The following is a 16,490-nucleotide window of genomic DNA, read 5'->3' as shown; positions in this document are numbered from 1 at the left end:
GTACCAATCCAGGGATGACACTGAAGCATAGAGACCTGACCATTTGAGGTCGGGTCGCTACAATCTCCAAACAGGGCAACTTGACATCCAACTCGCCTAACACTCCTTTGTACGTTTCCATTGCAACCCCTCTGTGTATAATCCCATATAAGCATGAAAATGATTTGTTACTTTTAGCGTGAGGGCTCGAATCTGTGTAAAACTCATGCCTAGTGTCCACTGGTAACCCGAGGTTGTCACACTATCATAAAAATCTACATGCGACTATTATGATGGTGTCATGCAAATCTTTGGTCCAAGGGTCCACAATTGACTAGGAGGAAAGGAGAGTTCATAGCTCATGGGTGGACTAATCCCTCTCATGCCTCAACCATAATGGTTTTTCTTCTTGGGCATCCTTCTGGACATCGCTTGGGAATTCGTTTTTGGGAGGACAAGCGAGCGAGAAATGCCACCCTCCGAGTTAATATCCAACCATTTACCATATTGCTCGAAACGAAAGTGATATAGTTAAATAAGTCATGAGCACGATGGATTTCACTAGAATCTAGCTCAAAGTGGTTTTCTCCGTTGACTATAATAAATAAACAATTTGGAAGTCAAAAGTATCATTAAAAATCAAGATTATTTTGGTACCTTCGTCAATGTGTGATCCTAACTAAGGACAACATCGTTCATCGCAATTGGCATGGAAGAAAAACATGTTGTTTTATCAAAGTAACGAGATAATAAAATATATTTGCTTGCAATGCAGATTTGCGCGCTACATAGTCAGTCATCCAAGTTGCATTTAACTTCTATCTGCCACGCATTGTAGCGAATGTGCTTGGTCACTGGCTTCATGGTATACCATGCAAGTTTAGCGTGCTCATAAGGGTGAGAGCGTCAACCTAGATTTGGCCATTATAACAATGTAGTAATGATATGATTTTTAATTGTAAAAATTCATCTCCATTGCAAGATTATCTATCGATACACACACTACACACTAGCTTCGTTCATGGTCTATTCTACAATGACAAGAACACCAACATTTGTTTACAACATTGTGTATGTGTTTGGAGCAGGTGTCCAAGAAAGTTTTAACCCCTTATGGGTGGCAGCATAGTCTTCATACATGCCTTTCCCCTCTCCTCCTTTGGAATTGCTTTGTTTTTGTGTGATTGTACCCTTTGTCAACGTGTTGCCTAAGTTTGTGCATTTTTGGTTGTACATCATAGTTAAGCAGAGGTCGGGTACATGCTCGTTATATTCATATATCCTTGATACAATATTATTATTAATAAATAGGAAACCACTTCCTTTCAGCCATTTGATTTTGTCGCTCGCATCGCTCGCCTCCCTTGGTTATCACGCGTCCCCTGTGGACCCCACGTACAATGTGTCCTAGAAATACCTAGGGCGACCCCATTCCCGTCCTCTTGTATTTTGTCCCTCATTTTTTTACTCATTCTCGACCTGCATGGGGCGCCACTATACACATGTTGTCGCCGATGCGAACCAAGCACCGCACACGCCATCGTGCTACTCGGTGCAAGGGACAATGTGGCCGTGCGCCACCGCCACCGTTTTTGACACTACACCGCCGCTGTTGGAGAAGGCTTCTGACAGACATGCGAGGGGCGACTGATGAAGGAAATATGCCCTAGAGACAATAATAAATTTGTTATTTATATTTCCTTATATCATGATAAATGTTTATTATTCATGCTAGAATTTTATTAACCGGAAGTACATGTGTGAATACATAGACAAATAGAGTGTTACTAGTATGCCTCTACTTGACTAGCTCGTTAATCAAAGATGGTTAAGTTTCCTAGCCATAGACATGAGTCGTCATTTGATGAACGGGATCACATCATTAGAGAATGATGTGATTGTTGACCCATCCATTAGCTTAGCACTATGATTGTTTAGTTTATTGCTATTGCTGTCTTCATAACTTATACACGTTTCTATGACTATGAGATTATGCAACTCCCGAATACCGTAGGAACACTTAGTGTGCTATCAAACGTCACAACATAACTGGGTGATCATAAAGATGCTCTACAAGTGTCTCCGATGGTGTTTGTTGAGTTGGCATAGATCGAGATTAGGATTTGTCACTCCGATTGCTGGAGAGGTATCTTTGGGCCCTCTCGGTAATACACATCACTATAAGCCTTGCAAGCAATGTGACTAATGAGTTAGTTACGGGATGATGCATTACGGAGCGAGTAAAGAGACTTACCGGTAACGAGATTGAACTAGGTATGATGACACCGACGATCGAATCTCGGGCAAGTAACATACCGATGACAAAGGGAACAACGTATGTCGTTATGCGGTTTGACCGATAAAGATCTTCGTAGAATATGTAGGAACCAATATGAGCATCCAGGTTCCGCTATTGGTTATTGACCGGAGATGAGTCTCGGCCATGTCTACATAGTTCTGGAACCCGTGTGATCATCCTATGGTCCGCCACCCAGGCTCAAAGGGATCTTAAGATTATTCATGCTAGAAACTTCCATGTGCAGCCACAAGCCATTATGGGCTCTGGCATAGTATGAGTAAGTTGTGTGATCTCTTTCAGTGGTGGGCTAGTAGATGTAGAGGGAAAGTAGGTGTAACTGTCCATCCAGAGTAAAGAGTAAATGCTTCTGAAAGACTGTGTCTCGATCATCCGTTTCTCAAACATCATGTAGTGCGAGAAATCCAATGGAGGAGATCGAGTCTTGTGGGGAAAAGTGCACAAACCTCTGTAGAGTGTACAATCTAATCATGGTTAGTCGTGTCCCCGGTTATGGACATCTTGAGTATCTAGTACTTGGATTTTCCTATTGTATCTCATCACTCTAAATTAATTTGTTGGGTTAATGAACTACTTTAATTGGGATTGAGTTGGAGGAACCTTCTCAATGATGTTTCAACTACCATGATAGTAAAAATAAAACGTATTCCTTTATTGTAGGAAAAAATTTGGCTTTTCGCAAAAACATTATAACCATACAGCCTCCACCAGCCAAATATGCATATAGTGTTAGCATTATTTCTGTTCATTGCTCTACTGTGTTACATTGCCAGCATATTCCATGTGCTGACCCGTTTTCAGGCTGCAACATATCACATTGCAGACTTTTAGGACGAGGAGTAAGGTTTGCTAGGTCGTTGCCGTGCAGCTCAGCTATGCCGTTGGAGTTGATGGACTCACTTTATCTTCCAAGCCTTCCGCTGTTATCATATTAGATGGTCTTAAGCCATATTTATTGTAATAAGTTCTCTTTTGGAGACATTTGATGTAATAAGTGTGTGATTGCTACTCTGTTATAAATCTTTCGAGTACTGTGTGTGTCAGCATTACCGATCCAGGGATGACACTGAAGCATAGAGACTTGACCGTTTGAGGTCGGGTCACTACAAGATGGTGTCAGAGCACACGCTGAGTGTAGGATACGACCAGTAAGCTAAAGCCCTAGATCACTACTCTCTTCTCATTTTTGACTCCTCTCCATTTTCTACTCTTTAGGATGGCAGACGCAAGGAACAAGTTTGCACAACCAGATGAAGAAGCATCTTTTGGACGACACTTGAAGGAAGTCACTAAGTACCTGAACATTGGAATACCAAGCTTCACCGGGACTTACAACGCCACTTTACCAGAAGAGGAGCGCTGGATGATTCAAGTTCAAGTTCCAGGAAGGACATTCATGCCAGTCACTAAGCCCATAGAGTTTTCCTTTGATGCACCAACCTGGAGTCTAGGAAAGAGTATGGCAGCCCACATCACCATGGGACGCATTGGAGAATTTTACCGGAAGGATCTCAAGGATACTATCTACCAGATTTGTGGGCGCCGAGATGAGCAATGGGAGATGATCAGCACCAGGAAGGATAGATCAATCACAGCTTTCATCCAGGAGTTAAACCAGCACATTCGTCGCCAGGAGAATCAGATGTGCGTAGGCATGATAGATTTGAAGAAGGCAATGACAAGGATCACCGAGCTTGAAGAAGAACTCAAGTCTACACGCGATGGATACGAGGAGGAGATGACGATACTAGTGGAGATGAATGACGATCTGACAAGGAAGCTAGGAGTATTCATGGGAGACCCCGTGCCAGGAGGAGAAGACGACGAACCTAAGGAGATTTGTTCTGAAGACTACATCATCATCGACGACACCGATTCCGACCCGGATAGTAGTGATGATGACTTTGAAGACGAAGCTGGAGTAGACATCATGGAGTCTTCCACTGATCAAAATTTCTAGATGACCACCAAAACAGTAGTAGTAGTCTACCATGTATATAGTGTAGTCTGAGCACTTTTGTAACGATAGTTAGATCGATTTGTATGCCCTTGCTTGATTGATTGAGTGATATGATTGTGTTTGTCTCATGTGCATATGGGTAGTGTTTTCCTCACTAGACCTCATTCTATTCTACTTCTCTTCCCTCTAAACCCTCAGATGCCTCCGAGACGTGACCCCAGATTTACCTTTCCACCGGAACTCACTCAGTTGATCCAGCAGCAGAATACACTGATGTAGTTGTTAGTTCAGAACCAAGGCAACAACAACAACAACCCACCGCCACCACCACCAGTTGAAAACTTAGCCCATTTTCTGAGGTTGCAGCCGCCGGTGTTCTCCAGTAGCATCGAGCCGATAGTGGCAGATGATTGGCTCCGCAGGATTGAAAGGGAGTTAACCACTGCGGGATGCACAGATGCTGAGAAGGTGTGATTTGCCGCACATCAGTTGGATGGACCAGCAGCCACATGGTGGGAGAATTACACTGTCACCTATCCTATAGCCACTGTTACATGGGATCAGTTTCAGCAAGCATTCCGCATAGCCCATGTCTCAACTGGAGCTATGAGCATGAAGAAGCGTGAGTTTCGCAACTTACGCCAAGAGAACCGTACTGTGGGGCAGTACGTGGATCAATTTAGTAAGCTATCTCGTTATGCCCCTGATGATGTGGACACAGATGCTGCAAAGCAGGAGAAGTTTATGGAAGGGCTGAATGATGAGATGAGCATGCAGTTGATGGTGGCAACATTCAACAACTACTAGGAGTTGGTAGACAAGGCTCTTATGATTAAAGGGAAGCAGCAGCAAATTGAGAGCCGCAAAAGGAAGTATGGACAAGGAAGGTACAACTCAGGAGCTCAGTAGAAGCCTCGATTAACCCCGACCTCGGGAGGACTTGTCCATAACCATGGAGGTCACAACCACAATGGAGGGAGTTCTCACAACCACAGTGGCCCCAAGACTGGAAACGGGAACGGAGCAGGTAGTAATCAGAACCGCGCTAACCCAGCCACACCCGCCAAGAAGGACCTAAGTCACATTACTTGTTTCAAGTGCGGGAAGACTGGACATTACGCCACTGAGTGCCCTGAAGTGAAGAATGGAAATGGCAATGGAAGCGCCGGGAAGAAGCCCAACCCTTTCAACAGGGGACAAGTGAACCACGTGAACGTGGAGGAGGTTGAGGAGCAGCCTGATGCCGTTATCGGTAAGTTTTTGGTTAAGTCGTTTACTACAATCGTTCTTTTTGATACTGGTGCATCACATTCATACATATCAAGGGGGTTCGTGGATAAGTATAAACTTCCCACTAAAGTTCTTAGGACACCTATGCTAGTAACCTCACCCGGAGCTGAGTATATGGTAAGAAGTGGATGTTTTCAGATGCCATTAGCCATTGGAAGCCATGTTTTCCCCTCAGACTTGATAATTTTGGAGTCACAAGGATTGGATGTGATATTGGGAATGGATTGGCTATCAATGTATGGGGGAAACATCGATTGTGCGAGTAAGTCAATTTTGCTCACCACCTCGGAGGGAAAAAGGATCAAGTATGTATCTAGGCATGCGCCTAGGAGGAGCCAAGTAAATACCCTCACGGGAGTTGTTCAGGAGGAAGTGCCTGTAGTGAAGGATTACCCAGATGTTTTTCCAGAGGAGTTACCAGGCATGCCACCGGATCGAGACATCAAGTTTTTGATAGAGCTATTGCCAGGTACCGGGCCAATATCAAAGAGACCCTACCGAATGCCCGCAAATGATCTATAAGAGATCAAGAAGCAGATTAAGGAGTTGTTGGAGAAAGGTTATATTCGAAGGAGTTCATCACCATGGGGAGCCCCAGTGCTTTTGGCTGAGAAGAAGGATAAGTCTCTAAGAATGGTTGTTGATTATCGTGCATTGAATGAAGTGATGATTAAGAACAAGTACCCCCAGCCGATGATCAATGATTTATTTGACCAGTTGACAGGAGCTAAAGTGTTTTCGAAGATCGATCTGCGATCAGGATATCACCAGCTGAAGATTCGAGAGAAGGATATACCTAAGACAGCTTTCACCACAAGGTACGGGCTGTATGAGTATACGATCATGTCTTTTGGATTAACTAAAGCCCCTGCCTATTTCATGAGTATGATGAACAAGGTGTTCATGGAGTTCTTGGATAAGTTCGTTGTGGTGTTCATTGATGATATCTTGGTATACTCGAAGAGTGAAGAGGAGCACAAGGAACATTTACGTTTAGTTCTCGAGAAGCTCAGGGAACATCAGTTGTATGCCAAGTTCAGCAAATGTGAGTTTTGGTTGAAGGAAGTTGGATTTCTTGGACATGTCATATCAGGAGAGGGTATAGCAGTGGACCAAACCAAGGTTCAGTCAGTCACTGAGTGGTTGTCACCCACCTCAGTTGGAGAGATCCGCAGTTTTCTTGGACTTGCGGGATATTATCAAAGATTTATTGAAAATTTCTCTAAGATTGCGAATCCTATGATGACGTTGTTGAAGAAGGACACCAAATTCCATTGGACTGAAGAATGTGAAGCAAGTTTCCAGGAGTTGAAGAAACATTTGACTACAGCCCCAGTGCTGATTCTCACTTAGGACTTCCAAGTGTATTCCGATGCTTCTCGCTTAGGACTTGGAGGAGTACTGATGCAGGACGGAAGAGTTGTTTCGTATGCCTCACGACAACTGAAACTGCATGAGTTAAATTATGCCACACATGATTTGGAGTTGGCTTCCGTAGTGCATGCGTTGAAGACTTGGAGACATTTTCTCATCGGAAACCGTTGCGATGTATACACGGATCACAAGAGTTTGAAGTACATCTTCACACAGAAGGAGATGAACCTCAGGCAGAGGAGATGGTTAGAACTCATAAAGGATTATGATATGAAGCTGCATTATCATCCAGGAAATGCCAATATCGTAGCAGATGCTTTGAGCCGTAAGAGTTATGTCAACACCCTCGTAAGCGGAGGGATGCCAAAGGAGTTAGCCGAGGATCTTAGGGCACTTCGATTGGAAATAGTTCCTAAAGGGTTTTTGGCAACATTGGAGGTTAAATCAACACTATTGGAAAAGATTCGAGAAGCTCAGAAGGATGACAAAGATATCACTGAGATAAAGGAGAAGATGAGTGAAGGGAAAGCCAAAGGGTTTCGTGAGGATGAGCACGACACCTTGTGGTTTGAGGACCGTATATATGTGCCCAATAATGCAGATATCAGGAAGTTGGTATTACAGGGAGCTCATGACCCGCCATACTCGATACACCCCAGAAACACCAAGATGTATTTGGATTTTAAGGAGAATTTCTGGTGGACTGATATGAAGAAGGATATTGCCGAGTATGTAGCCATCTGTGATGTATGTCAGAGAGTGAAGGCCGAACATCAGAAGCCAACAGGATTGCTACAGCCTACGCCAATACATGAATGGAAGTGGGATAAGCTTGGCATGGATTTTATCACCGGATTGTCCAGGACCAAATCATGATATGATTCTATATGGGTAGTAGTTGACCGCTTGACGAAAGTGGCTCACTTTATCCTCGTAAAAACCACGTATACAAGTGCGAAGTTGGCCAAGATATACATGACTAGGATCGTATGTCTGCATGGAGTTTCGAGGACCATCGTGTCAGATAGAGGAACGCAATTTACTTCAAAATTTTGGCATCAGTTGCACCAGACCTTGGGTACCAGACTGGAGTTTAGTACAACTTTTCATCCGCAGATAGATGGACAGACTGAGAGAGTCAATCAGATTCTGGAGGACATGTTGAGAGCTTGTGCATTAGACTACGGATCTAGTTGGGACGATAATTTGCCCTACGCAGAGTTCTCATACAATAACAGCTACCAGGCCAGTTTGAAGATGGCACCGTTCGAAGCATTGTATGGGAGAAGATGTCGAACACCGTTGATGTGGGATGAATTTGAAGACCGCTAGTTGTTTGGACCAGATTTGATTAAGGAATCAGAAGAGAAGGTTAAACTAATTCGAGATAGACTGAAGGTAGCTCAGTCCTGACAGAAGAGTTATGCAGATTCAAAACGCAAGGAGGTAGTCTATGAAATCGGAGACAGAGCGTATCTGCGAGTATCACCTCTTCGAGGTGTTAAACGTTTTGGTGTTAAGGGGAAATTAGCCCCGAGATTTGTGGGACCGTACCGTGTTTTGGAACGCATGGGAGAAGTTGCCTACAAGTTGGAGTTATCCGAAGGACTGTCAGGAGTACATGATATGTTTCATGTTTCCCAGTTGAAGAAGTGTCATGCGGAGATAGCCGATATTCCTCTGAGAGATACAGTGCCCCTGGAAGCAACTCAGTTGAACAGTGATTTGACGTATGAGGAGAAGCCTGTCAAGATTCTAGAGTTTGCTAGCCGAGATACTCACATCAAGGTTATCAAATTTTGCAAAGTTCAGTGGAGCCACCATACCGGGGATGAAGCCACCTGGGAACGAGAGGATGATCTCCGCAAAGACCACCCACACCTATTTCCTAGCTAACCCGAATCTCGAGGGCTAGATTGATCTTAAGGGGGGTAGGTTTGTAACATCCCAAATTTTCAATTTGGAATGTTATACGTAGGTCATTCATGCATATCATATTTTATTTGCATTTTGTTTCGCGATCCTCGAAATTCTAAGCAACTCAAGGACCCTCAGAGAGAGTTGGGGATTTCACGGTTTTCATATTTGAATTTTATCAAATATCGAAACAAGGATCATTTGTTTTATTATTTTTTTCTCTGAAAATATTTCATATTAAAATATATGAAAGGAGATAATATGACTTCTCCAAAATAAACGAAATATTGGAGGAAAAATATTAAAATCAACTTTTGACTTTATTCGGATTTTATTGCTACTTTTATTTGCATAGCAAAAAAATATGCATTTTTCAAAAATTGCATTTTAGGCCAAGAAAATGTTCACCTGGTTCTAAATATTCTATTTAGACGGTGAAAATTTGTTTTGGTATTTTTAGATTTTTTTATTTTTTTCTAGGATTTTTTTCGGTGGAATATGTTAAAAAAAGAGGAAGCCCGCCGGACCGAACTGGGCCGCGGCCCAGCCAGCCCCGCGCCGCCGTCGTCTCCGAGCCGGACTCCTCGAGGGAGTCCGAGCCGCAAGCCGCCTCCCCTCCCCCTTTAAAAGCCGGACCTGGGCCCCCCTTGGAGCCCCAAGTTGCCGCCTCGCGCCGCCGCCGCACGCCGCCTGCTGCTGTGCCGCCGCCAAGCCCCTGCCGCCCTCTGCCGCCCCGTGCTGCACCCCGCCGTCGCTCACGCTGCCGCCCGCTCGCCGGAAGCCGCCGGAGCCGCGCCGGAGTTCGTATCTCGCCGTTCGTTTTTTTTCCGGTTTAGGTAAAAACCGTTGGTTTTTTAAAAAACCCTAGTTACGTTTTTTAGACCGATTCGATGGTTTCCTCGGTTTAGTTTATTCAGCGGACGTTCGTCCGTACGTTTGTTTTAACAAACGGTTTTCGCCCGTTAGTCACAGACAAACGTGCATTTGTTAGCCTGTTCGTCCGTTTTTCTTTTTCTCAGTTTTTTCACGATTATTTTCGATCACGATTTCTGATCTGATTTTCGTTTTAGTTTTTCTTTTTGCTCGTTTATCGGAATCAGGCGATTCAAGCGCCTAGATCTTCATCTCGAAGCCCTCTTTCCGTTTAACCAAATTGAACAAGATTTTGGTACAGTAAAATTTGACTTTAGTCCAGATTAGTAATTAGATCTTGTTTCTTTCGCAGTTTGTGTTTCGTTGCTCCGTTTGATTTGATTCTTTTTGCAAACCGGAGTTCTTAAGTTGAACTTTCTGGTTAGATCTTCTTATTTGAGTTTTACCCGTGCATCTTTGTTTGATTGCTTATGTATGCTATTGTTTGTCTGCGATAGAACACCCGGAGTGCGAAGCGTGCTACTACGAGTCTCTAGGTTTCACGGATCATCAGCAAGGCAAGTAACACTTTGATCATACCCCTTTATTACCCAGTTTTTATGCATTAGTTCCAATCCTCAAACACTGCATGATTAGGATGTGATTAACTTGTGGGTTTGGGAAGTAGATGATGAGGTAGAACCTATTACCTGTTTTATTATCAAACCCTCGGGAGTTACCTCTACGTTGCTTATATTGCTATGCTATGCTCGTAGACGTGGATTGGGTTTGAGTGTATCCATGACAGATGTGAGATTGTTAATTAATGGTTCAACTTAAGGTGGCAATTTTAATACACATCTGGGTGGATTGCTTGTTTGGGAACCTGGAGAATCCAGTGTTGTCCTAGGATATCCCAGAGTACCCGTGTGATCATCCTACGGTCCGCCACCCAGGCTCAAAGGGATCTTAAGATTATTCATGCTAGAAACTTTCGTGTGCAACCACAAGCCATTATGGGCTCTAGCATAGTTAAGTAAGTTGTGTGAGCTCTTTCAGTGGTGGGCTAGCAGATATAGAGGGAAAGTAGGTGTAACTGTCCACCCAGAGTAAAGAGTAAATGTTTCTGAAAGACTGTGTCTCGGTTATCCGTTTCTCAAACATCATGTAGTGCGAGAAATCCAACGGAGGAGCTCGAGTCTTGTGGGGAAAAGTGCACAAACCTCTGTAGAGTGTACAATCTAATCATGGTTAGCCATGTCCCCGGTTATGGACATCTTGAGTATCTAGTACTTGGATTTTCCTATTGTATCTCATCACTCTAAATTAATTTGTTGGGTCAACGAACTACTTTAATTGGGATTGAGTTGGAGGAACCTTCTCAATGATGTTTCAACTACCATGATAGTTAAAATAAAACTTATTCCTTTGTTGTAGGAAAATTTTGGCTTTTCGCAAAAACATTATAACCATACAGCCTCCACTAGCCAAATATGCATATAGTGATAGCATTATTTCTGTTCATTGCTCTACTGTGTTACATTGCCAGCATATTCCATGTGCTAACCCGTTTTTGGGCTGCAACATATCACGTTGCAGACTTTTCAGACGAGGAGTAAGGTTCGCTAGGTCGTTGCCGTGCTGCTCAGCTATGTCGTTGGAGTTGATGGACTCACTTTATCTTCCAAGCCTTTCGCTGTTATCGTATTAGATGGCCTTAGGCCATATTTATTGTAATAAGTTCTCTTTTGGAGACATTCGATGTAATAAGTGTGTGATTGCTACTCTGTTATAAATCCTTCGAGTACTCTGTGTGTCAGCAGTACCAATCCAGGGATGACACTGAAGCATAGAGACCTGACCATTTGAGGTCGGGTCGCTACAATCTCCAAACAGGGCAACTTGACATCCAACTCGCCTAACACTCCTTTGTACGTTTCCATTGCAACCCCTCTGTGTATAATCCCATATAAGCATGAAAATGATTTGTTACTTTTAGCGTGAGGGCTCGAATCTGTGTAAAACTCATGCCTAGTGTCCACTGGTAACCCGAGGTTGTCACACTATCATAAAAATCTACATGCGACTATTATGATGGTGTCATGCAAATCTTTGGTCCAAGGGTCCACAATTGACTAGGAGGAAAGGAGAGTTCATAGCTCATGGGTGGACTAATCCCTCTCATGCCTCCACCATAATGGTTTTTCTTCTTGGGCATCCTTCTGGACATCGCTTGGGAATTCGTTTTTGGGAGGACAAGCGAGCGAGAAATGCCACCCTCCGAGTTAATATCCAACCATTTACCATATTGCTCGAAACGAAAGTGATATAGTTAAATAAGTCATGAGCACGATGGATTTCACTAGAATCTAGCTCAAAGTGGTTTTCTCCGTTGACTATAATAAATAAACAATTTGGAAGTCAAAAGTATCATCAAAAATCAAGATTATTTTGGTACCTTCGTCAATGTGTGATCCTAACTAAGGACAACATCGTTCATCGCAATTGGCATGGAAGAAAAACATGTTGTTTTATCAAAGTAACGAGATAATAAAATATATTTGCTTGCAATGCAGATTTGCGCGCTACATAGTCAGTCATCCAAGTTGCATTTAACTTCTATATGCCACACATTGTAGCGAATGTGCTTGGTCACTGGCTTCATGGTATACCATGCAAGTTTAGCGTGCTCATAAGGGTGAGAGCGTCAACCTAGATTTGGCCATTATAACAATGTAGTAATGATATGATTTTTAATTGTAAAAATTCATCTCCATTGCAAGATTATCTATCGATATACACACTACACACTAGCTTCGTTCATGGTCTATTCTACAATGACAAGAACACCAACATTTGTTTACAACATTGTGTATGTGTTTGGAGCAGGTGTCCAAGAAAGTTTTAACCCCTTATGGGTGGCAGCATAGTCTTCATACACGCCTTTCCCCTCTCCTCCTTTGGAATTGCTTTGTTTTTGTGTGATTGTACCCTTTGTCAACGTGTTGCCTAAGTTTGTGCATTTTTGGTTGTACATCATAGTTAAGCAGAGGTCGGGTACATGCTCGTTATATTCATATATCCTTGATACAATATAATTATTCAATAAATAGGAAACCACTTCCTTTCAGCCATTTGATTTTGTCGCTCGCATCGCTCGCCTCCCTTGGTTATCACGCATCCCCTGTGGACCCCACATACAATGTGTCCTAGAAATACCTAGGGCGACCCCATTCCCGTCCTCTTGTATTTTGTCCCTCATTTTTTTACTCATTCTCGACCTGCATGGGGCGCCACTGTACACATGTTGTCGCCGATGCGAACCAAGCACCGCACACGCCATCGTGCTACTCGGTGCAAGGGACAATGTGGCCGTGCGCCACCGCCACCGTTTTTGACACTACACCGCCGCTGTTGGAGAAGGCTTCTGACAGACATGCGAGGGGCGACTGATGAAGGAAATATGCCCTAGCGACAATAATAAATTTGTTATTTATATTTCCTTATATCATGATAAATGTTTATTATTCATGCTAGAATTTTATTAACCGGAAGTACATGTGTGAATACATAGACAAACAGAGTGTTACTAGTATGCCTCTACTTGACTAGCTCGTTAATCAAAGATGGTTAAGTTTCCTAGCCATAGACATGAGTCGTCATTTGATGAACGGGATCACATCATTAGAGAATGATGTGATTGTTGACCCATCCGTTAGCTTAGCACTATGATTGTTTAGTTTATTGCTATTGCTGTCTTCATAACTTATACACGTTTCTATGACTATGAGATTATGCAACTCCCGAGTACCGGTGGAACACTTAGTGTGCTATCAAACGTCACAACGTAACTGGGTGATCATATAGATGCTCTACAAGTGTCTCCGATGGTGTTTGTTAAGTTGGCATAGATCGAGATTAGGATTTGTCACTCCGATTGCTGGATAGGTATCTTTGGGCCCTCTCGGTAATACACATCACTATAAGCCTTGCAAGCAATGTGACTAATGAGTTAGTTACGGGATGATGCATTACGAGCGAGTAAAGAGACTTACCGGTAACGAGATTAAACTAGGTATGATGACACCGACGATCGAATCTTGGGCAAGTAACATACCGATGACAAAGGGAACAACGTATGTCGTTATGCGGTTTGACCGATAAAGATCTTCGTAGAATATGTAGGAACCAATATGAGCATCCAGGTTCCGCTATTGGTTATTGACCGGAGATGGGTCTCGGCCATGTCTACATAGTTCTGGAACCCGTAGGGTCCACACGCTTAACGTTCGATGAGATCGGTATTATGAGTTTATGTGTTTTGATGTACCGAAGGTAGTTCGGTGTCCCGGATGAGATCACGGACATGACGAGGAGTCTCAAAATGGTCGAGACATAAATATTGATATATTGGATGACTATATTCGGACACCGGAATGGTTCCGAGGTGTATCGGGTATTTACCAGAGTACCGGGGGGTTACCGGAACCTCCCAGGGGGTTATTGGGCCTACATGGGCTTTAGTGGAAGAGAGGAGGAGGCGGCCAAGTGGGAGGCATGCGGCCCCCAAGAACAATCCGAATTGGGGGGGGGGGGCTTTCCTTCTCTCCCTCTTCCCCTTCCCCCCGTCATAGTTGGACTAGGAAAGGGGGGAACCTACTCCTACTAGGAGTATGTCCCCCCCTTGGGGCGCGTCCTATGAGGCCGTCGGCCCCCTCCTCCACTCCCTTATATACGGGGAAGGAGTGCACCCCATAGACACACAAGTTGATTTCTTAGCCGTGTGTGGTGCCCCCTCCACAGATTTCCACCTAGGTCATATTGTCGTAGTGCTTAGGCGAAGCCCTGCATCGTTAACTTCATCATCACCGTCAACACGCCGTCGTGCTGACGAAACTCTCCCTCAGCCTCAGCTGGATCTAGAGTTAAAGGGATGTGTGCAGATCACAGAGGTGTGTGCGTTCGGTAGTTGATCGGTTGGATCGCAAAGACGTTCAACTACATCAACCGCGTTACTTAATGCTTCCGCTTTCGGTGTGCGAGGGTACGTAGACACACTCTCCCCGCTCGTTGCTATGCTTCTCCTAGATAGATATTGCGTGATCGTAGGATTTTTTTGAAATATTACGTTCCCCAACAGTGGCATCCGAGCCAGGTCTATGCGTAGATGTTATATGCATGAGTAGAACACAAAAAGTTGTGGGCAATAATAGTCATACTGCTTACCAGCATTTCATACTTTGATTCGACGGTATTGTTGGATGAAGCGGCCCAGACCGACATTACATGACCGCGTTCATGAGACTGGTTCTACCGCCGTGCTTCGCACACATGTGGCTAGTGGGTCTCGGTTTCTCCAACTTTAGTTGAATCGAGTGTGACTACGCCCGGTCCTTGTTGAAGGTTAAAACAACAAACTTGATGAAAAATCGTTGTGGTTTTGATGCGTAGGTAAGAACGGTTCTTGCTAGAAGCCCGTAGCAGCCATGTAAAACTTGCAACAACAAAGTAGATGACGTCTAACTTATTTTTGCAGGGCTTGCTGTGATGTGATATGGTCAAGACGTGATGATATATATTGTTGTATGAGATGATCATGTTTTGTAACAGTTATCGGCAACTGGCAGGAGCCATATGGTTGTCGCTTTATTGTATGAAATGCAATCACCATGTAATTGCTTTACTTTATCACTAAGCGGTAGTGATAGTCGTAGAAGCAATAGTTGGTGAGACGACAATGATGCTTCGATGGAGATCAAGGTGTCAAGCCGGTGACGTTGGTGATCATGACGGTGCTTTAGAGATGGAGATCAAAGGCACCAGATGATGATGGCCATATCATATCACTTATATTGATTGCATGTGATGTTTATCCTTTATGCATCTTATTTTTCTTAGTATGGCGGTAGCATTATAAGATGATCTCTCACTAAATTTCAAGGTACAAGTGTTCTCCCTGAGTATGCACCATTGCTACAGTTCGTCGTCCCGAGACATCACATGATGATCGGGTGTGATAAGCTCTACGTTCACATACAACAGATGCAAGCCAGTTTTGCACATGCAGAATAATTGGGTTAAACTTGACGAGCCTAGCGTATGCAGATATGGCCTCAGAACACTGAGACCGAAAGGTCGAGCGTGAATTATATATTAGATATGATCAACATAGTGATGTTCACCATTGAAAACTACTCCATCTCACGTGATGATCGGACATCGTTTAGTTGATATGGATCATGTGATCACTTAGATGATTAGAGGGATGTCTATCTAAGTGGGAGTTCTTAAGTAATATGATTAATTGAACTTTAATTTATCATGAACTTAGTACCTGATAGTATTTTGCATGTCTATGTTGTTGTAGATAAATGGTCCGTGTTGTTGTTCCGTTGAATTTTAATGTGTTCCTAGAGAAAGCTAAGTTGAAAGTGTCAGGACCCCGATTCTAAGTCACACTGATCTAGCCTGTAACACCTCATATCACTTTGTGGCCTCACGCACGGTACTCCCACGGGTGTCGCCTTACCATGGCCCGGGACCGTTTGCGCCTTTTGGCTCACGTATATGATAGTGTTGCTAGCATCCATATGACAGAGAACCCGGGCCGACATGGCTAGTCGTGAACCCAAAGCGGCACAAACTTACGGGGACAGGCATACATGAATCAACATCGAGCATGTCGGTGAGCAGCGTGTGAATCCGGGCTGTAGCACTGGGCTAACAGGACTCCGGGAACCCGGGCTGTAGCAGGCTAGGCAGGACTCCGGATGTCACCACGTGACATTTTCTCGAAGGGAC

Source organism: Triticum aestivum, chromosome 6A (genome assembly GCF_018294505.1).
Source record: "Triticum aestivum cultivar Chinese Spring chromosome 6A, IWGSC CS RefSeq v2.1, whole genome shotgun sequence".
In the NCBI taxonomy this organism is placed as follows: Eukaryota; Viridiplantae; Streptophyta; class Magnoliopsida; order Poales; family Poaceae; genus Triticum; species Triticum aestivum.
The sequence above is the reverse complement of the archived record's forward strand: the minus strand, read 5'-3'. Positions refer to the sequence as shown.